Genomic DNA, 24,267 nt, shown 5'->3' with positions numbered 1-24,267 from the left:
TTCAACAAGTATATTGCTAGGACATATTAGGAAGGTAAGTTATGTGGCAGCAAAGAACCAAGAACGCTGGCGTTGGCATGGGTCATCCCGTTGATCGAAAGTGGGCAAGAGAGATGGGCATAGAATTGAAGCGGACAAAGCCTGTGGTACTCACCACCAACGACCACGACATCTTAATGAATTTTGCAGCCGAAGGCATGACTTTAGTGACACAAGGACTCACCGTAGACACTATGGTAACTCGCATCCATGAGCTAGAGTTGAGAATAGTTGAAATGGAGTTAGAGAATCAACGACTAAAAGGAGTATGCAAGAGATATGAGGATGCACATGGTCCTCCACCTCCTATAATTGGCGACACTTTTGCAGTTTATAAGCTCACACAAACTCGTGATTTTGTAAATTTGGATTAAGACTTGTTGATATATAGACAACTTTTGTATATATCTTGGTATTCAATTTCAAGACTTGATACATGGAATATAATTTTGAGATTTTATCTAATGTATCGTTTATGCTATTCTTTTCCCCTTCTATGTTTTTTTAGTCTTTAATGCATGTTATGTTGTCTTCACTCTGTCAATAGCAGGGACTATATCATCCACATCGGAATTAGTTGAATCAACCTCCCATTCGTTCTCAGACTCTGAACCTTGGTCTTTAGAAACAACCTCGTGCATTCGTTTTGGATGTGGCTTCCCTTCTGCATGTGTAATACGAGTTGCAATTGATGACGACCTATGAAGCAGTCGCATATTACAAAAGCAGTACACTAGGTCTCTTGCCCTTGAAGCTTTTAAACGATTACGCCTCTTAGTATGAATGAAATCATATGCAGACCAATTTCGCTCACAACTGCCTAAAGATGTTGCCAATGATAATACCCTTCTTGCCACATGTTGAAGCTCTGCTTCATTAGAACCATACTCATTCCACCAAACAAGTGGACTTAAGCATGTAATGGCATCTAAACACCACTTGTCACAACAAAGTGGAAATTTCGAGTCACTTGATCATTCTTTGTTTGATCATGCAATTGAAACGAAGGATCTAGCATGAATGCAGCACCATGTAGGAGAGTGTGCATCATTGCCCATCGTCTTTCTACGCAATTGGCTATCTCTTTACGCTCTACAGGCTTCAATTTCTCAAATGCTTTTACCTTGCGTATTGCTTCAGACATGAGCCAGTATACTTTACCAAGTACAAATTTGTCACTGTCCACAACTCTTAGCAATTCTACAAATGGCTTAGTGACACTCACAATTTTGTCCACCTTGACCCAAAATGCATCTGAGTTGATTGTTGCTGCACATTTCGTTGCTGTAAGTGCATGCATCTAATGCTTAGTGACCCATCCAACCTATCGTCCATCTGCAATTGTTTCCCTCAATGCATCTCCCACTTCCAATAAACGTTCAAGGACATGATAAGCAGTAGCAAAGCATGTAGCACAAAATATGCATAATAATTTTTCCGACCTTGTGCGAAAGAGTACATATGTAAATTGATGCTCCCTGATGCACTTAACCACATGATGTGCCTCTACTAAAGTAAGTTTAATAAAACTCATTTTCCCTATATCCTTGAGGAGTAAACTGACTGAGTGTGTAGCGCAAGGAACCGATGTAATCTCTTTGTATTTCTCTTGTATAATCATCCCTACTCCTTTATAGTTAGAGGCATTATCAGTCTTTATAGATGTGACATTAACAGGTCCTCCAACATGTGCAATAGCCCTCTCATATATCTTTGAAATATACATGGAGTTTTTCTCTTTAAGAGATATATCTATTGCATCCAAAAACACTGACCCCCTTGGACATATACACATGATATTTATTAGAGGCCTCTTCTTGCAATCTATCCATCCATCAATAGCTATGGTGCATCCATAGGCAGGTACATAATCAAGGACATAACACTTCAAGCTTTGCTCAAGTCCACCTTTCACTTTGTCTAAGTACTCTGTGCACATCTTATTGTAGTCCGGCAAAACAAACCCACGCTTTGCACCCAGGCTTTGCAAGAGACACCAAAACATCTTGAAATAAGGGATTTCTCATTACATTCAAAGATATCCTACAAGCAATGAAAGTTTGTGTACATTTCAAGTGTAACTAGCATTGATGACTTATCAAATGCACTATACAGAGTTCCTTTCTTTGATTTGTCCATGCTATTAGAGCATTTGTGTTCCTGAGAGCCTGCACTCACATTGTATCTATGTTCTTTGTCCATCAACTATGAGTGTTGTGATGAGGAGCCACCCACATGTTGTAATACATTCACGAAATTGCTTGGTGCATCATTATGTCTTGTAGTAGACGTAATTTCAATAGTGTAACCTCCCCCCCACTTTCCAGAGGCCTTTAATTTCTGAATATATTTGGAAAGCTTTACATGTACATTAGAAGGTGGATTATGACAATGATTCACGTTAACACCCATCCCTAGTAGATGCTCTTTAGTTCTAGTTGCACTAGCATGGAACTCATGCTGACATGACTTGCATCATACATGAGAAGTGTTCTTTCCAGCTTTTAATTGTTCAACATATTCCCACTCATTACCACAAGTCATTTCAAATTACAAGAATTTGTAGAATTAACCAAAATAATAATAGGGGAGATGCAAATATATATGCAAATTAATTAACAATATACATCTGTGTATGCACTACAATCAAATATTACCATGGACAATTAATATCTAAATTAGTGTATCCACCTCCAACACCCAAAGTAGTATTGGTGTGTCCACCCTATTTTAGCACCACAATCCACTAATACCCAAAATAGCGTGTCCACATTTAACACCCAAATTAGTGTTGGTGTGTGCACCCTATTTTATCACCTTAGCCCACTAGTATCCAAAATAGCGTGTCCACCTCCAACATCCAAACTAGCACTAGCGTGTGCATGCTATTTAATGTCTTGATGTAAAGGATAGGTATCCACATCTAGCACCCAATTTAGTTCTAGTGTGTGTACCACATCCTGTGTGTAACCTAGAAGAGTACAAACAGAATCGGGAAAATTTAACCCGAAAGTTTCCTGTATATATAGAGAATATATTTCGATCGAATAATATATTTATTCGATCGAATACAACTTGTAAAAAAGTGAGTCAACATCTAAAGGTGATGTGGCATCGTATAATGCAACCATTTATTTCTAAGGGTACACCAAATACGTGATTATACGATTATTCACGTATAGTCGTATAATGTATAATGCAACTTAGGTGGAAATGTAACTCTCTCTTGATCATTACACACACTATCTAAAGGATTGTAAAGATCCTTTTGCTGATTGATATCGCTATTATCTTCAATTTGCTGGTTGACATCACTTCTATCTTTGATTTGCTAGTTGATATCACTACTATCATCGATTTGCTTCACCTCATTGCTTTGTTGAACAACTGTAGAGTAAGGAGGTAAGACTAATCAAACTCAATAGTAGTCACCTAATATTTTGAATTAAATAGACAAAATTAATAAGAGAGGTTGAAGGAGATCTCTACCAAGGTATTGTTTCTTCATGAGACCTATGACCCTTAGGCCATAGGGCTTTCTAGGTCCATGATAGGTCCTAAAAGGGGACTGCTTGGCCATATGTATAAGATATATACAGCTTGTTAGCAAAGAATCCCTATATCTTAACCCTATGGCCCAAGGGCCATATGGGTTGCTAGTGGCAAACATTGGGTTTTCTCATTGATGTGGTCTCCTCTACATTCCTATGTTTGGGTGGTTATATAGGTTCCATTTGAAGGCCACTCAAATACAGACCCAAATGATTCAAGATATATACAACTTGCTAGTGAAGAATCCCTATATCTTGACCCTAAGGGCCATAGGGGTTGCTAATAGTCACTCAAACATTGGGTTTTCTCATTGATGGGGTTGCCTATACATTCCTATGTCTGGGTGGTCATATGGATTCCATCTGCTCCTACAAGGGCCTATGAAAAGGTGGCCGTAGGGATATCATCTTGATGGAGTCTCATCTAAAGGCCACTCAAATATAGACCCAAATGATTCAAGATATATACAACTTGTTAGTGAAGAATCCCTATATCATAACCCTATGGCCTAAGGGCCATAGGGGTTGCTAGTGGCATGGTCACTCAAACATTAGGTTTTCTCATTGATGGGGTTTATTAAACATTCCTATGTCTGGATTAAAGATCACTCAAATATAGACCCAAATGATCAAAGATATATACAACTTGTTAGTGAAGAATCCCTATATCTAAACCCTATGGCCTAAGGGCCACAGGGGTTGCTAGTGGTCACTCAAACATTGGGTTTTCTCATTGATGGGGTCTCCTATACATTCCTATGTCTAGGTGGTCATATGGGTTTCCACTTCTCCTACAAAGGGCTATTATTGGGTGGCCATATGGGTATCCTCTTGATGGGGTTCCATTTGAATGCCACTCAAATATAATCCCAAATGATTCAAGATATATATAACTTGCTAATGAAGAATCCCTATATCTTAACCTGATGGCCTAAGGGCCATAGGGGTTGTTAGTGGTCACACAATCATCGGGTTTTCTCATTGATGGGCACTCCTATACATTCCTATGTTTGGGTTAAAGGCCACTCAAATATAGCCCCAAATAATCCAAGATATATACAACTTGTTAATGAATAATCCCTATATCTTAACCCTATGGCCATAGGGGTTGCTAGTGGTCACACAATCAATGGGTTTTCTCATTGATGGTGACTCCTATACATTCCTATGTCTGGGTTAAAGGCCACTCAAATATAGCCCCAAATAATCCAAGATATATACAACTGGTTAATGAAAAATCCCTATAGCTTAACCCTATAGCATAAGGGTTTTCTCTTCTCCTATAAATGATTCAAGATATATGCAACTTGTTAGTGATGAATATCTTGACCCTATAGCCTAAGGGCCATAGGGGTTGCTAGTGGTCACTCAAACATTGGGTTTTCCCTTCACATTTTAACGTGAAGAATACCTATATCTTGACCCTACAGCCTAAGGGCCATAGGGGTTGCTAGTGGGTCTCCTATACATTCCTATGTCTCTGTGGTCATATGGGTTTCCTCCTCCTACAAATTATTCAAGAATTCCTATATCTTCACCCTATGGCCCTTAGGCCATAGGGGGTTGCTAGTGGGTCTCCTATACATTCCTATGTCTTTGTGGTCATATGGATTTCTCTTCTCCTATAAATGATTTAAGATATATGCAACTTGTTAGTGAAGACTCCCTATATCTTGACCCTATGGCCTAAGAGGGGTTGCTAATGGTCACTCAAACATTGGGTTTTCTCTTCTTCTACTGGGTGGCCATAGGGGTATCCTCTTGATGTGGTTGCATTTGAATGTCACTCAAATATAGCCCTAAATACTTCAAGATATATACCACTTGTTAGTGAAGAATCCCTATATCTTAACCCTCAAGGGCCATAGGGGTTACTAGCGGTCACTCAATCATTGGATTTTCTCATTGATGGGGTCTCCTATACATTCCTATGTCTGGATTAAAGGCCACCCAAATATAGCCCCAAATGATCCAATATATATACAACTTGTTAGTGAAGAATCCCTATATCTTAACCCTATGGCCTAAGGGCCACAGGGGTTGCTAGTGGTGGTCACTCAAACATTGGGTTTTCTCATTGATGAGATCTCTTATACATTCCTATGTCTATGTGGTCATATGGATTCCATCTTCTCCTACAAGGACCTATGAAAAGGTGGACATAGGGGTATCCTCTTGATGGGGTCCCATCTAAAGGCCACTCAAATATAGCCCCAAATGATTTAAGATATACACAACTTGTTAGTGAAGAATCCCTATATCTTAACCCTATGGCCTAAGAGCCACAGGGGTTGCTAGAGGTTTGGTCACTCAAACATTGGGTTTTCTCATTGAGGGTGTCTCTTATACATTCATGTGTCTAGGTGGTCATATGAATTTCCTCTTCTCCTACAAAGGCCTATGACTAAGTGGCCATAGGGGTAACCTCTTGATGGGGTCCCATTAAAAGGCCACTCAAATATAGCCCCCCCAAATGATTCAAGATATATACAACTTGTTGGTGAAGAATATCTACATCTTAACCCTATGGCCTAAGGGCCACAGGGGTTACTAGTGGTCACTCAAACATTGGATTTTCTCATTGATGGGGTCTCCAAAGGGCCATCAAACTCAAGCATATCCTATTATCCCTTTTGATGGGGCCTCCAAAGGGCCATTACACTCAATCATAGTCCTATAGCCAAAGGGCCATAGGGCTCACCCCGAAAGATTTCTTATTGTAATAAAAGTCTCTTTTCTAGGCCCATAATACACAATTATAGGTATAGGAATGTTATCCAAACAATCAAGAGTATCCACAACTTGTTTGAGTTAAAAAGAGTCCCATATGATATCATTCATAGTCCTTTAGTCTTATGGTGACCAAAGGGCATTAGATCTATTTAAGTGTATATTCATTCATGGCCCTATGGCTGACTCAACAAAAAATACTTATTATAGCTATAGATATTTCTTTTCTAGTTGTATGGCCAAAGGGATATACAATCACATCCTTATGGCCTAAAGACCACATGGCTATAGAAGAGAGTTCTTTGGAATGTTGTTTCCTTTAGAGTGGCCATAATCATAAATGTAACACATATCCAACAAAATTCTGATCCATAATTATCTCTCAAACTTTATAGATACTCATGTATAACTTCAAAAAGATTCTCACACTACTTTAAAGAATAAAACATAATGTCATTCAATTACAAATCTTGCACATATCACTTGCAAGAATGACAATACCATAGTCTTTTACTTGGTATGATCACAAACAAGACACTCATTCTACAATGCATTACATCAAGAGGAACTCTCGCATTTCTTTGGTGTGTCACATGAAAAAAATGCACAAGACCTAACTTTTCCTTAGCTAAAACCAATTTCAAATTACCATTTCAATGGTTATTATCATCCAAGAATACCTTTTGGACATTCCATATGATATTTGAATTGGGAAACAAATCATATGTAGTCTCTGGCCAAGGTAGATTTATCTCCGAGCAACCTCTAAGATCCTCTGCCAATGCCAACACTACACTTTTGTGAAGCTCACGAGAGTAGTGCAGCAGAAACCAAGCACACTCTGCCTATAAGGCCTCACTCAAGACGGGGACCCCGGGGACAACGAACGATGAGGCATAGTCCCGACCCACAAGAAACTCACCCTAGGCACACTAGCGAGCACAGCACGCACTCGAGCACTACTACCTCCCGGTGCGGGGTTGTGTGGTGCGGACGCTATGCCCTGCGGTATGACTAGTGGTTGAGTCGCTCCGAAACGGGAGTGCCTCCCCTCCATGTGGTGAGGGTAGAGTGGGCCGTCCCAAGTGAGGCCGCTCAAAGGGACATGGGGAGTCCCTTGGATGTGTAAAGAGCTATGTGATTCAAGATCTTCCGATGCAAGTCGAGCCACGGGCCGCGAGTCGGCGGGCCGACCCGAGTGAGCCGTCCCGAAGGAGGCCACTCTTCTTGGATGGAACGCAAAGAGGTGAGGCGAGTTTGATCCGAACTCGGCGTCACCACATGGTGTTAGAGGGTCCCGAGTACATGTGGGCAAAAACCTCAAATCTACGCCCGTGACACTTGGTATCAGAGCCGTGTTGAGCTCTTGGAAAGGAAACGGCAACCCGAGACGGGGAGCCATGGTGGAACCACGAAGACGGAGCGGCGCCGATGTGCAAAACAGTTTTCAGCCGCGACAACAATGCGGTTCGCTGGGGTCCAGCCAGTGGAGTCGAGCCGTGGTCTGATCCTCGGTCTAGCCCCAGCGGTCCAGCCGGTGGAGTTTGAGCCGCGTTCCAGCCGGTGGAATTTCTATCCGGTGGCCAGTGGTGCTTGGGTAGTTTTCCAGCCCGCGCCAAATTTTCACAACTATAAGGGAGTAGGTGCTCCCTCAAGCCGCACAAGACGGTGTGAGCCGAGTGGGCCGCTGAGCCGAGTCGAGGCCGGGGAGCCGAGTCGAGCTGGCATGTGATGCATTTGAGGTGAAAAAGAGAGTGTCCCTTGTTGAGATATCGAGCTCCACTCATGATACGCCAGGGTGACCGTTGTGTATTTATGTCACCGACTTATCAGTTGCAAACGTGGTTGGTACACCGCCCATGAATAATAGCTACATGACAGCTATCCTTATCTACTCTAGTTCATGGCTCAGTTAGTATGCCACCTTAGTTAGTTGAGTTTGGTTTAAGACCCATATATAGGGTTCTTCTATTTCTTTGTATGAGAGTTATTTTGGCTTACACAACTAAGAAGAGGAAAACTGTTTTTCAACCTCCACCCTTATGTGTATTCCCCCATTGTGCAAGCAAGAAAGCTTCAAGTGAGACTCCTTCCTTCTCTCCCACAATCTTGACATGGTATCAGAGCCTTGTTCATGGTAAGGAGCTCAAGGAAGCAAGCCAAGCTCGTGGTGTTCTGGTAAGAGGAGCAGTGTTGCTTTCATTTTCTGTTTTGGGAGCAAGTCTCTGCATGCAGCACAGTCGAAAAGTGCAGGAGTGCATTGTCTCAGGTTGAGACGCCCTTCGCGGTGAAGCAAGAGGGCAGTATATGCTGTGGGAAAGGGATTTGGCCCTTGGCGACCTTGTTTTTTTTATTTGAGGCCATTTCGGGGCCTGTTTTGGAGGCGAAAGTTATCTGCACGCACTCAGGAAAAGGCCCAGTTTTATGTTGTGCAACCATTGTTCTACAGGTCGGTGAAAATCTTCTATAGAAATTGCATTGTATGCTTGTGTGCAGAGACATTGGGAGTTACAGAATCATCCCTGTTGCCTGTTGATGCAAAATCGTCACTAGGAAGTGACTGTGTGGTCAAATACCACTTTCGCCAGTCTTGCAGATTTTCCCTTGTGAGGGTGAAGCTATGTTTTTTGCAGTGACAGAATTTTTTGCAGTGTTCTGTAATGGCATCTGATTCTCTTTCACAGATTGTCACTGAAAAGCTTGACAAGAACAACTTCCAAGCATGGAAGTTTAGAATGACGAATTTCCTTATGGGAAAAGGATATTGGGAATTTGTTGCAGAAAATGAAGAAGAACCAGTTCTTCCTAATGTTCCCAATCAACAGCAAATGCAGACATTTAAAGCATGGCATGAGAGAGCCAGGAAAGTTATGTACTGGCTGTCTATCAGCATTTCAGACTCTATGATTGTGCATATTCAAGATGCAAGTATGCCAAAGGAGGCATGGGATACTTTGTCAAAAATGTATAGCACAAATACGCAAGCCAGGAAAATGCAACTCAAGCAAGAGTTGCATAATGTGTAAAGAGAAAATATGAGCATCAATGACTACCACATGAAGGTGAAGAAGATTGCAGATGCACTTGCCTCCATTGGGTCGCTAGTGGAAGATGATGATTTAGTTTCTGTGACCTTGAATGGTCTAGGAAAGGATTATGCACAGTTTCGAACATCCATTACCATCCGTGAAAGATTTCCTGATTTTGAGGAGTTGATTACTCTTCTAATTTCTGAGGAGCAGAGAAATGGTGGTGCATCTTCTTCAGGAGGAACTTTAAAAGAAGCTCTCTTCTACTCAAATGCTGGAAGAGGTAGAGGCAGAGGTAGAGGAGGCCGATATGGAGGCCGTGGTAGAAATCAGAATATGCAGCAAACTCAAGAAAACCGGTCCTATGGAGGAGGACGTGGTAACTCTAGAGGCAGGGGGAGCCAAAGAGGTCTTGGTGGATGGCAAAGAGGCCAAAATGCAAACAGTAATGTTGAATGCTACTACTGTGGTAAAATGGGTCATATGGCTAAAGACTGCTATAAAAAGTAAAATGACATCATGAATGGAAAACTGGCAACAAGGGAATTATGCATCTTCTAGTAGACAGGGTGATGACAGAAATGAGCACTTGTTTATGGTGCAGCACATGAACAATTCTGTGATAAGTGCAGAAGAAAGTAATGATGTATGGTATGTTGACTCAGGTGCATCAAACCACATGACAGGTCATGCAGAATGGATGGAGGATGCAAGAAAAATGGAAAAACCAGGATTTGTGGAGACTGGTGATGATACTGCACATCCTATTGTGCAGATTGGAAAAATTCCTTTATCTATGCAGGATGGGAAAAAGAAATACCTGTCCGATTTATTTCATGTCCCGAATATCACCAAGAATCTGGTTTCTGTTGGTCAAATGGTTGAGCAGGGCTTGCAGGTTAGATTTAATCCTCATGGATGCTTTGTTGAGGATATGAAAAATAAAGGTCGCTTGATAGCAAAAGGAAAGAAGAAGGGCAGAATGTTTACATTGGATGCAGACATGTCTGAATTGAGTGCAGCAATGTTTGCACATGGGACCGGTGTAGTTGCAGATATTGATATCTAGCACAAACGCATTGGTCATGTTAATGTACAGCGACTTAAATCAATGCAGGCCCAAAATATTGTTGCAGGTTTGCCAAAATTCAAGGTTGCAGAAATGCATAAGGTATGTGAAGCCTGTCAGTTTGGAAAATAGGCAAGGAAACCATTTCCTAGACATGTTCAAGAGAGTAAGAAGCCATTGGAATTAATCCACTCTGATGTGTGGACAACTAAAGCTGCATCTCTTGGAGGTTGTCATTATTTTGTCAGTTTTATTGATGACTATAGTAGAAAAGTTTGGGTGTATTTTATGAAATAGAAAAGTGAAGTTTTTGGGCATTTCAAAACTCTTAAAGCGATGGTTGAAAAAGAAACAGGCCTGCAGATAAAATGCCTAAGGTCAGATGGAGGGGGAGAGTACCTCTCAAATGAGTTTGCAAGGTTCCTGCAGGAGCATGGCATAAAGCAACAATATTCATGCAGTCATACCCCACAACAAAATGGAATTGCAGAAAGGAAAAACAGACATATTGGAGAGGTATCTCGTGCCATGCTCAATGAAAAATACTTGCCTGATTTTTATTGGGCTGAAGCAGTTGCTACAGCAGTCTACATAATGAACAGGACTCCCACTGCAGCAATACATGGAATGACTCCAGAGGAGAGGTATACTGGTAGGAAACCAGATATTTCTCATTTGAAAATTTTTTGTTGCATTGCCTATGTACATGTGCCAGATGAGTTGAGATCCAAGTTGGATCCAAAAGCTGAGAAGTGCATCTTTATTGGTTACTCTCTGCAGCAAAAAGGGTATAGATGCTATAACCCTTCTACTCGTAAGTTTACAGTGAGCAGAGATGTTGTTTTTGATGAGATGAGTAGCTGGTATAAAATAGTAAATGTGATTGATGATGTAGATGCACAAAATGGTAATGCTGCACAGAATTCACAACAGCAGTCACAAAATATTAGTGGACCTGGAGCGTTTTCTCTAGCAGTGGTTCACATTCTTTGCCATGGACAGGCAGATTGAGATCAGGAGAATCTTCTCAAAGCAATGCAGATAGTGGTATGCAGGTATCACGAAAAGGAAAAGAGAAGGTTGATCAGCCCATGTTTGATGTGAATGCAGGTCACTCTTATGTGGATGGTGAATCCAGTGGCTCAGAACAGAGCATTGATGATGAGTTGGGTATTCCTTCTATTGTTACACCTGGAGTAAGGAAGACCAGGGATGTTTTGAGAGCACCTGGGAGTGAACCTACTTTGCGCAGGTCTACGAGAGCTAGGTATCCTGTGGATAGGCTAAAATATGATGGATTTACAGCCATTCACTATGCATATATGCTCAAAATGATACAGGAACCAGAACCCACTTCTTTTGAGCAAGCCATGGGAAAAGAAAAATGGGAGAAAGCCATGGATGAAGAAATGGATGCCTTGGAAGCAAATGCTACATGGGAATTGGTACCTTTGCCTAAAGGTAAAAATGCAATTGGCTGTAAGTGGGTTTATAAGGTGAAGCACAATGCAGATGGTTCTGTGAACAGATACAAGGCAAGATTAGTAGTCAAGGAGTATGCACAAACATATGGCATTGACTATGAAGAAACATTCAGTCCGGTTGCAAGGATGACAACCGTAAGAGCAGTCATTGCTATGGCTGCATCAAAGGAGTGGTCTTTACATCAGATGGATGTAAAGAATGCCTTCTTGCATGGTGATTTGCAAGAAGAGGTATATATGGAGTAGCCACCAGGTTATGTGCATGCTGTTCATCCTGAGTTTGTTTGCAGGTTGAAGAAAGCCTTGTATGGCTTGAAGCAAGCACCTAGAGCATGGTCTGACAAGATAGGACAGTATCTTGTCAATATTGGCTTTCAGATTTCCAAGGCAGATTTCTCACTTTATGTGAGAAAAAACAGAGAAAGGTATTATGCTACTTGTCATTTATGTTGATGATTTGATTATGACAGGTGACAGTGATGAAGATATCCTTCATGTGAAAATGCTATTGAAGCAGAAGTTTGAGATGAAGGATTTGGGAGAGCTGCATTATTTCTTGGGCATTGACGTGATTAGATCACCAAGTGGGATACAGCTCTTGCAGAGGCAGTATGGATTGGACATGCTGTCCAAATATGGGATGACAGGCTGTAAGCCTATTTTAGTTCCTTTGGAGCAGAATGTGAAGCTGAGCACAGATGCAGGTGAGCTTCTAGAAGACCCTACTATGTACAGACGCATAGTAGGAAGTTTGATTTATATGACTATTACCAGGCCAGATTTGAGCTATGTTGTTGGATTGGTAAGTCAGTTTATGCAGGCTCCAAGGAAACCACATTTGGATGCAGCTAGACGCATACTCAGGTATGTGAAGTCCACATTGCAGTATGGACTATTTTATGAGACTGGGGTTCAAATACAGTTGCATGGATACACTGATGCTGATTGGGCTGGTAGTATTTCTGATAGACGATCTACCAGTGGATATATGTTCTCTTTTGGGAGTGATGCAGTCACTTGGAGCAGCAAGAAACAGCCTACAGTTGCCTTATCGAGCACAGAGGCTGAGTACAGGGGTGCAGCAATGGCTGCATGTGAGGTAGCTTGGTTGCATAAGCTACTTTATGATATGCATCAGTCTACAGATGGACCAGTTGTCATTTATTGTGACAAGATGAGTAGTATACACTTGGCAAATAACCCAGTCTATCATGCTAGAACAAAGCACATTGAGGTGCATTATCACTATGTGCGAGAGAGGGTTTTACTAGGTCTTATTGATCTAGTTTATGTTAGCACAGAGGATCAAGTAGCTGACATATTTACGAAGGCATTGGGCGCAGAGAAGCTGCGCAAGTTCAGAGACCTTCTTGGTGTGCAGGAATTGGGATTGAGCTCGAGGGGGAGTGTTGAGATATCGAGCTCCACTCATGATACGCCAAGGTGACCGTTGTGTATTTATGTCACCGACTTGTCAGTTGCAGATGCGGTTGGTACACCGCCCATGAATAATAGCTACATGACAGCTATCCTTATCTACTCTAGTTCGTGGCTCAGTTAGTATGCCACCTTAGTTAGTTGAGTTTGGTTTAAGACCCATATATAGGGTTCTTCTATTTCTTTGTATGAGAGTTCTTTTGGCTTACACAACTAAGAAGAGGAAAACTGTTTTTCAGCCTCCACCCTTGTGTGTATTCCCCCATTGTGCAAGCAAGAAAGCTTCAAGTGAGACTCCTTCCTTCTCTCCCAAAAATCTTGACATCCCTCATGGTGGAAAGTCCCTCCCGAAGGGGGGGAAAAATGAAGAAAAGCGGTATGTGGCCCGAAATAGGGCCGTGGTCCGAGCCGGTCCGCCTCACTAAGATGAGGGGTGGGCTGAAATTTTACATGGCTGGAAATTTTCAGCCCTCAAGCATGATGCGCGGGGGCTCGAAACGCAGTGAAGAGCATGGCGAGGGTGTGCCCACCATGGCCGGCATGCACCGATGGAGTTTCTATAAAGTTGACCCGTCGAGCTAGGGGGCAACTCAACATGTTATGGGCTGAAAATGGGACAACTTTGAGGGCGAAACCTTGTCGGTGAGCCGGTGGGGTAGATTTTGGCAAAGTAGCCGGTGAGCCCAACGATGGCTTGAGGTGAGCCAGTCCCGGCCCGAATGTGACCCGAACCGAGCCGGGGGGCTCTCACATGAAAAGTGTGGCTCTTCAGGGGCTGTTTTGGGAGTCGAGCGACATCAGCAATGTGAAGCGAAGAGGGCGACCCAACATGGAAAACGGGCGTCCCGGAGGGTATGAAGACCCACCGACCTCTCAAGTGCAAGCAAGGGGCGGCATGAAGGAAAGCCATCAACCGAGGCTCTTAAGTGAAAACGAGGGACCTCATCTTCTACATGAGACAACACCGAACAAGTGGCTAGTCTCCCGAATGAACCGGGCCCTTGCACATGTGACGTGCGGAGTGATGCATTGTAGGCCGTCGAGCCACCTAAGAAGGAGCCGACCTACCGAAGGAAACTCAAGCAAGTGAGCCACCTAAGGAGGAGCCACTTAGCGATGAGATGCGCCCGCGCCACCTAAGGAGGAGCTGGGTTGCCAAGGATTTTGCGGGGCTCGTCTCAATGATCAATGAGCGAGACCTCGCCTCATGAGCAAAAACTGGCTTGGTTTGAAAGGCATGGTAGATACATCCCGAGGAAAAATTTTCCAAGGGAACGCAAAGTGCTTCAAGCTTTTGTGGCACAAGCTAAGGGGATGAGGGGCATCTCACCTCTTCTATTCTTGCAAGCATTATGAGCTCAAGGGTTCATGGAATCCAATGAAGGTACAAGGGAGTTTGCTCAAACTCTGCGGAGGCAAAGCAAAGGTTGATCGATCAAGGAGCTTGGAATCAACCAGCCAGCGGTGGTGGTCAAATTGCCAGCATGAGGCTTAGGAAAAGCACTCCCCGAGCAAGGCCAAGAGCTGACTTGTGACCAACGTGCAAGAGCCGAAAGCGGAACTGTAGTGCCTTGGAGGGAGGGCATGTGGTCAATACTCCCCTCGGTGCCTCGCGGGAAGTCAGGTGTGAGGAACGCTCTTATCAAAGGCAAAGATCAGAAAAGTGTACAAGAATGCAAGTATCTATGACAAAGCAAAACGGAGCCACCTATGGAGGAAGTGCCTGTTATGGGACGCGTGGCATATCATAAGGAAGCTCGCAACTTGGAATGGGACTTGTTGTGGGGGTGGTGTCATGAAAGAGACAGGAAGCCAACCACTAGCCAAAGAAGGGATGGACCAACACGGTTCAAACAAAGGATGAGAGCCGGAGACTACCCCCTTCATTCCTCAGAAAGGAGGACCTCAAGAAGAAAGAACCATGAACCTGGACCCAAGCAGTGGGATCCGCCTTAAACAGGGCAAGGTCGTGGGATTGGATATACATTAAACTCCTCCACCCACCACTATGCCAAAAGTGAGTGGGACAATAACATGGGATTGGAAACACGTAAAACTCCTCTACCCGCCATCAAAGACGAAGATGAGTGGACATCATGCAACACCGAAGGAAGGAACGGGTGAGGCCAAGAGAGCCAATAGTCCCTTGATGTCTGGGTGAGCCCAAAAGTGGCAATAGTCCCTACAGGTTTCAGGGTGAGCTCAAGATGAGCAACATTACCTCAAGGTTTTGGGTGAGGCCAAGAGAGCCAACAATCCCCACAGGTTTGGCTGAGCTCAAGAAGGAGCAACAGTCCCTCAGGTGACGGGTGAGCCCAAGAGCGGAAACAACCCCAGGGTGAGCCAATATGTCAACAATCCCTTTATCATGGATTAAGACGACCAGGTCTAAGAGGGCCCCATTGGTCAATTCGGCATAGCAATGCCTAAAGCTACCTCTTAGCCAGCAGGTCTCAGGGGATATTGAGATGTTTCACCCACACTCCTTGGCTGAAGCAATCTCTTTAGCACTAAATAGTGAAAAGAAACTTAGGGGTAATCGCATGAAGCAAGAGCATCAAAATTTTAATCAAGGCAAGAGGCCTGCTTCGTCTTTTATAAGTGACAGGTATAATAAATTCAAGCATCCCTTCTTTAAAAGAGAGGAAGTACAACCACACTCTTGGGAGGACAAGAAAGCAAAGGTCGTCAATAACAGTCAAGGCAACCACAACAGTTTTAACAGGCAAGGCGCTCATCCTAACTTCAAGAAGACCAACAGCACTTCCAACCAAAGGGCCGAGGACCGCTTGAAGAGGGTAAAGTGCTTCAATTATCATCGCCTAGGACATTATGCAGACAAATTCCCAATGAAGAAAGAAGAAAAAGTTCAAGTCAACATGGTCGAAGATGAGCCTATCCTAGAAGAAGAAGCGGATTTGGAAGACAACGATGACTACGATGATGATTACGATCCAAACTATGAGGGTAATGACGATCAACCGAATGAAGGTAACCCTAAACCCTCATCCATTTCACCTTACACTCTTTTAAAAATCAAAGGCATCATGCAAGGAAAAGAAGTGAGTATTTTGTTTGATGATGGAAGTAGCCATGATTTTATTTCGAATTGCATTGCTAAATCTCTTAATCTACCTCTTACATCATCTGGATACAAAGTTAAGACTGCTTTCAATAACCAAAAGTACAATTGCACTCAACAAGTGGAAAACTTAAAGATTTCAATTGAGAACTCTTAAGAGCGTACTTTTCTTGTTGCTCCATTGCATGGGATAGATATCATCTTAGGAATGCCATTTCGTCATGAATTAAATCCTAAGATTGATTATAGCAATTGTTCTCTTACTTTCATGTATGAAGGTCATCAATTTTGTTTACATACTGCATTTGAAAGTGAAGATCAACCATTACTATCTCACAATCAAGCTAAAAGGGCCATTCGCAAACGAGATAAAGCATTTCTTGTGTACATTAATGAAATATCTGCTGCACAAGAATCACATTGTAATGATGCACAAAAAGAGTTTCTTGCTCAATTTCAAGAGTGTTTTATGCACGATTTACCGCTAGTTTACCTATGTCTCGACCTGAGGACCATAGCATAGAGACCATTCATGGTAGCGCACCCCCTTGTCGAGCTCCCTATCGCATAAATCCTCTTGAACAACAAGAGATTAAGTCTCAAGTTCAAGAGCTACTCAACCAAGGGCTCATAAGACCAAGTAGTTCACCATATGGGGCACCCATTCTCCTTGTCAAAAAGAAGAATGGTACATACCGCATGTGTATAGACTACCGCGCATTGAATAAGATTACTATCAAGAATAGGTTTCCTATTCCACGTATAGATGATCTATTGGACAAGCTTAAGGGGGCCACCACTTTTAGCAAGATGGATCTAAAATCGGGATATCACCAAGTGAGGATGACTAGTGAGGATATTTATAAGATTGTGTTTCGTACACAAACCGGTCATTATGAACTCCTTGTCATGCCGTTTGGCTTGACAAATGCACCGGCCACCTTCACAAGGATGATGAATAGGATCTTCATAGATCACCAAGACTTTGTTATAGTGTTCTTTGATGATATACTAGTCTTTAGTAAATCCGAAGAGGAACACAAGAAACATCTTGCTAAAGTGTTCCAATTACTCAAGGAAAATCAACTTTATCTTAACCCAGAGAAAAGTATGTTTTTCCAACAAGAAATTGAATACCTAGGTCACATAGTATCTAAGGAAGGGATAAAGGTTGACCTAAAGAAGATACAAGCTATCAATTCATGGCCAAGACCCAAAAACTTGCATGAACTTCTTTCTTTTCTTGGTTTATGTAGTTTCTACAGGAAATTTGTGCGCAATTTTTCATATAAAGCTCACTATCTCACCTTGTTGCTAAAGAGGAATACACCTTACACATGGACTAAAGTGCAGGATCGGTCTTTTCAAGCACTTAAATACGCTTTAACACATGCACCAGTACTCCAATTACCTGATTTTAATCATCCCTTCTTTGTGGTTGTTACTGATGCTATTGGAAAAGGTTTGGGTGTTGTTTTAATGCAGGATAACCATCCACTTGCTTATGAAAGCACAAAATTTAGACCAGCACAGGTTAAGTATAGCACTTATGATAAGGAATTCTCTGATGTAGTCCATGCACTTAAAATTTGGAAGCATTATTTGATGGGTACTGACTTTGTTATAAAAACTGTTCATCAAAGTTTAAAACATTTATTCTCACAGCCATTGATTTCAAATAGGCATATTAAGTGGGCCGCATTTATTCAAAGTTTTCAACCAATTCTTCAATACGATCTTGGTCAGATGCTTTGAGTAGAAAGCCAACTCTTAATCACCTACTATCGGTCATTCATGGTATTTCATTTGAATCTATGCATGACACTTATGCACTTTATGATGATTTTAAGCATTTTTGGACTCAAATGAATCAACCCAATGCACAATCAATTGTTGATTACTCTATTCAAGACAAATTTCTCTATTTTCAAAAGAAATTGTGCATCTCTAAACCATTTCAAAACGCTCTCATAGAGAAATTGCATAATCCACCTTATGCGGGCCATAGAGGTGTAGCAGCCACATTTCAAAATCTATCTCGTGACTTCTTTTGGCCTCTTATGAAACAAGATGTCAAATCCTTTGTTGCTGAATGTTTGATTTGTCAAAAGGTTAAGTCTACCATAAGCAAGAAGTTAGGGTTACTCCATCCACTCCCTATTCCCGAGAGACCTTGGGAACATATTTTTGTTACATTGTTTCCTCTAACGATGCATAAGCATGACATGATTTGGACCATCATAGATCGTTTTAGCAAACAGGATTATTTCATTCCTTGTAATAAGAAATTGTCTACACCTCAAGCTGCTAACTTATTTTTGAAGCATGTGTTCACTCACCATCGGTCACCTAAGGTAATAGTATCTGATAGAGATTCCACGTTTTGTAGTGCATTTTGGAAAACTTTATTCTCTAATCTAGGTACTACCTTAGACTATTCTACTACATTCCATCCACAATCCAATGGTCAGAGTGAGATCACTAATCGCACAATCATTGATTTGCTCAAAGCTTATGTTCATACACAACCAAAAAGGTGGGATGACTACATACACATTTTGCAATTTGCATATAATAACACCACTCATTCTACTACTAGAAAAGCACCTTTTGAAATAATATATGGTCATACACTCCCTACACTTGTTACACGATTATCAAATACTATTCCTGCTGCTACTAACAATTTAACTATTGATTTTGATAAAATTTATGCTGATGTTCGTGCTGCCATTTCCCACTCACAAGAATTGTTTACTCGTCAAGCTAATAAGCACAGGAAGCCTTATCTTTTTAAGACAGGAGATTATGTGATGCTTCACATTTAAAAGCGTCGTATCAAAAGTGTCGGCACTAACCCCTTTGTGAAGCTAGCACCACGATTTTATGGACCTTTCAAAGTCATTCACAAAATTAATGATGTTGCATATCGTCTTGAATTGCCTAATCATTGGAAGATACATAATTCTTTTCATATTAGTCTCTTGAAACCTTTTAAGGGTACTGTTCCATCTCATCCTGTATATGATGAAGCTCCTCAATTGGTGGATCAAGAGGAACAACTACTCCCTGATGCTATAGTAGACCATGAGACTACCACCACACGTGTTGGTTCTATGTATAACCATTATCTTGTGACTTTTAAGAGCCATCCTAGAGAAGATGCTAAATGGTTTCCCTAAACATTTTTTCGTACTTATCCTGAACTTCTGGACTCTTATAATCACACACTAGATAGTTGTGAGTGAAGCAACTGAGGACAGTTGCTATCCTGGGTAGGAGGGATGTTATGAGGTGTCCGTACCCTCCTAGTGTGTAACATCCATGGTTAATGGGCGCTATACTCTTATGGATAGCTGGATTGAATTGATCGATTTACTGTCTATTGTTGGTGTATTAAATACTAATTGTGTGTGATGGATAACTGTAGGTTGGAGAGAGTGATAATGAAGTGAAGGGCAGGATCGCGAGAACACATTTTGGATGGCTTACTAGCGGCCGAGATTACCCTGATTTTTATTATGACTATGGTTAATAGTCACTTGTAAATAAATACCCTAAGAGGGTGCACTTGTAAATAGCCTTGAGATAAACAAATAAGACATACAATAAAAATAGGAGCTTGCTTTTGGGATAAAAGCTCCTTCTTGTAAATAAAGAAGTCCCTTGTCGTGCACCCTAGTTTTGGCACAAAGGGCACCCTTTAATATATAAATATTCAAGATGGAAAGGGTGCCGCCATTTGGAGGGGGAGATTGAACCCATTCTTATGTTGATGCTTTTATTTGATCTTTACCCTATGTTACACTCTATGCATGGAGATTTCAATTGTTATGCTTGATCTTTGTGCAATCTTGTGTAAGTTTGTGCGTACTTGAGGGATCTTGTCCCTTTCAAAGTTAGTGAACTTAGAGTTTCCTAGAGAACTATGTAAATTTAATAGTATGAATTTTCTTACTCAGAAATTACCTCCTTGGAGTTTTTCTCTCCCGGAAGGTTGACATACCTGAATTTGAGTAAGAAATGCAAGTTTCTCTTCCAAACTATTGTGGATAAGGAGAAAGAATGTAAGTGGAACTAGCACGAAAGGAAAAAATGTGAAAACTTTCCACTCCAAGAGCACCCAATGGAGAAGAGAGAATGTAAGAAATTTAGCAAGTCCTCAAAAGAGGGGTAAAACGCATTTTTAGCACATTCTCAGCCAATCAAACAAATAACTACAAGAAGAGAGGCGCCTCTTGTTGCTAAAATGAGCCCTACATAGTCACCTGGCCCTCTAGAGGCTAAAATAAGCCCTACACAATCACCTGGCCCCCTAGAGGCTATATAAAGACCCCCTACCTACATCATTGCCTAACCCATATGGAAGAGAAATCTTGTTTGGCAACCTCTATTTAATCATTTTTGCTAGTAGGAAAACGTAATTTATCATTTTTCGCTAGTAGAATATGTCATTTTTCTCTTTTATTTATTCAAACTAGAGATTCTTTACTCTAGAAACATAAATACTCACTCCTCTTTACATGGATTATATATATTTATTTATTTATTTTTTGAAAAAATGCTTAATTACATTTTTAATTGAGAAGGTAGTGTCGTTATAATGATGAAATTTCGGGAAATCTAATTAAAGAGTTACTTTAGAAAATTGAGTAGGGGACTAGGAGAAGATAAATAGATGTGTAATTATGGAATTTAAAATTCTAAAATTAGTGAAAAAATAACATAGAATTTATGGGGAAATTAAGTAAACACTTAATTAAGCTAAGAGGATTTGTTAATCACTTCCTCTCACTTAGTATAACCTAGGATAATTTTCCCCTTAATTTGTGAATTAAGAGTATAGAGAATTTTCTAATTTAATGAGTTTTTAAGAATAAATTTATTAGGGAAATTATTTAGAAGAGTTGGAAAATTATGAAATTTGGAACTGAGGCCTCTTAACACCTATAATATTGATTTGCTCCTTGGTGCTCAATATTGAAATAGACATAAGCTAGCTTGATCTCTATGTCCTTCTTCTCTTGTAATGAATTGATTCACTTGAGCCTTAGATTTGTCACCTTGATTTGCTTTAGGATTATATCTCACTATTTGAGATCCAACATTAGACTCTGACTTTCATTACCCTTGAATGCTCCTTGCGGTCCTCTAAATCCACCTATTTTTTTATGTGCTATTACTAGAAGTTCCTTTGGGAAAGATTCATAAAATTCTAGAAGCTAGAGGATTAGTTCGATCTGAGAAGCCTTTATTGGGGTTAGGTTCTTGGTTAAAGTTCTTGTTAGGGTCCCAAGAGTTGTGAACATTTGAAGGATTTAGGTTTGAGGGTTGACGTAGATTAGGGTTTGGAGGACAATCTCTAGCACAATGTCTTGGATCAAGACAATTAAGGCACAAATTCTCTCTGAAGGCCTTCTCTTTAAGGAAAATAGGTAGCTAACTTATCTCCCATTGAGGATTAGATTTGAAGCTGGAATGATTCCACTTAACATCCCAATTTGGTAGAGGTTCCTCCTTGCACTTCTTGGTTAAATTCACTTCTTACTCCATTGGCTTCCCACCATCCAATACGTCTATGAAAGTAGCCAATCAAAGAGATTGCAAATGAGAATTCAATGGAGGGTTCAAAGCTATAATGAATCTAGCCACCTTGACTTCTTAAGTCATTCTTGGAGGTGCATATTGCAATAAGATGAGGAAGTGATGATAATATCCCTCCAAATCATTAGGGGAACTTTGAGGTCATTTTTTTGCCTTTTAGCATGTAGAGAGAGAGTGCTCTTAGCCAATGAGAGGAAAGCTTACGCTATGGAATCTTTCTTTTTGAAAATAAGAAGTGCATTTCTTTTGCTAATTTTATTTAGGGGCAAATTTGTGAAAGGGTCTTTTTCATGTCAGAAGCTCACCTTTTTTCTCCTCTAACTCTTCCTTTTTCACCCCCAAACCATCATGACAAATGTCGAGATCAGCCTTCTCTCTTCACGAGGCCACCTACTTTCTTTAGAGCCAAAAGCCCCCCCCCCTCTTTCTCGCCATTTTGAATTTTGTTGTTCCCCCTTCTCCTTCTCTTGCTCATTCTTCTTCTTCATTTTTTGGCTATAGAAAACTATGCCAGATCTAAACGTCCTAGTACCTCCATTGAATATATATCCACATATAATACATTTGATATGCAGGAGGGTAGATGGATTCCTATTACCATAGCTAAGGGTAGTTGGATAACTATGCAACAAAACAGGAGAAAGAAACAGGTAACCACCAATCCATTCATTACGTGTTGGAAAGGAAGAGTGAAGGATTTTAGACACGGCTCAAACATGAAGACAATCAAAGAGGTGCTGGTACAACATGTTTTTATGCATACCATCTTCAACCAAATACCTGGGATCTTCCTTTACACATGCCTAACTATAAGTTCTCTTTGCATGTTAAAACTGAAGTTAGATTTATGATTTTATAGATTTATAGCATTTAGCTTTTGATTTTGTAGATTTATATCCCTCCAACTTAGAGGAATGGCAGCCAATGGAGTGTATTGTTGATATTATTGATGTTTTTCATGCCTCTGTTGGAGAGGAACTCTATAAAGGAAGAACAAGAGGGTCCCTTGCAAAGAATGGTGTGTTCTTTTATGACCATTTCTATGTCTCTCCTAACTCACAAGGATCATGGGGTTCTTTGACCAAGCTTCCACTTCCTAATTTTGGGTGTGAGGAGTGGCCTTTACCAAATTCTAGCACAAGTGAGTGCTATAGATGTAAGCTATTCAATGAACTTCAGAGATGTATGAAACCTAATATTGCCAGTAAACAGAGCAAAATTGTCCTCTTCATGCCTATCCTTGTGTTTGTAGACTTCTTCTCTAATATGCAAGCTAGAAGGTGTAAAACTTTGTTCTTAGTGAGAAGCTTACAAGCAAAAAATGTTCTTCAGTTTGTTGATGAAGGCTGGGACACAAAAGTAGTTAGTGGAATCACATGTAAGGTGCATCAAGAGTCAATTTCTTGCAAGTATATGGTTGCTACACAAAACTTCATTTTGACTTTTTATTATAGTAGATGGAACCATGTGGGTGGTGTCCTAATCCCTCTAGACCAAGACATGGAAGATTTTGGCGTGAATCCAGTCATTGATCTTGATTTGTGACTCAACAATGAAGTTATCACTATTTTAAAGATAAGGGCCATGTGTACATTGCAACAAGTGAGACAGAATCTTCTAAATGAAGAAATTGAATCGCCAAAGTCATTTGCTTTCAAAGTGGATGACAAAAAGGCAAGTTTTTTTGACACTAACATTAATGTTCTTAACATTTCATACTAGCATGCATATCTTCTTACTTTACACTCTTTGCAGGTCTCTAAAAGGAGTGAAAGGAATATAAGATGCAAAGAAATCCAAAATGCTGTTGTTTAAGTAATTAGGTAAAAGAAACATGGAAACATAATCAGATTGATTTCTTCAAAGACTTACATATCAAATTACTTTGAATTATATTTACAAGTGCAAACTTTTGTTTGCCTTTTATGTAGGAGATTACATATCTCGGATTAAGAAGGTTGCTAGAGATTACTATCAAGGATTTACAAAATGCTGGAGATATACAAAAAACTTCCACCTAAATGTAACCCAAAAGGGAAAATGGATGTACAAAGTATTTTTTTAATGAGAAGAGTCAATCTATTTCTTGTGTCTTGGACTCATCCTGGTAGAGGCAGGTATTGGCTTTGAAGGGGTGCTTGGTGGTGTTCTCTCTTTTGCCTTTCTTGCTTTCTTCTTTTGCTTCACCTTCTTATCCTTCTTCTCCTCCTCTTTCTTCTCCTCTTGTTGTTGTTTCTTCTCC

The 24,267-nt window shown here is 40.9% G+C and overlaps 1 pseudogene; it reads left to right on the top strand.

Moving 5' to 3' along the window:
• The first annotated feature begins 16,218 nt into the window (after positions 1-16,218).
• LOC148023402 (uncharacterized) lies at positions 16,219-24,046 on the top strand (annotated as a pseudogene).
• The last annotated feature ends 221 nt before the right edge of the window (positions 24,047-24,267 follow it).

The sequence above is a fragment of the Lygodium microphyllum genome, chromosome 16 (genome assembly GCF_053477565.2).
Source record: "Lygodium microphyllum isolate KBCC chromosome 16, Lygodium_microphyllum_v1.1.10, whole genome shotgun sequence".
Taxonomy (NCBI): Eukaryota; Viridiplantae; Streptophyta; class Polypodiopsida; order Schizaeales; family Lygodiaceae; genus Lygodium; species Lygodium microphyllum.
The sequence above is the reverse complement of the archived record's forward strand: the minus strand, read 5'-3'. Positions and strand labels throughout refer to the sequence as shown.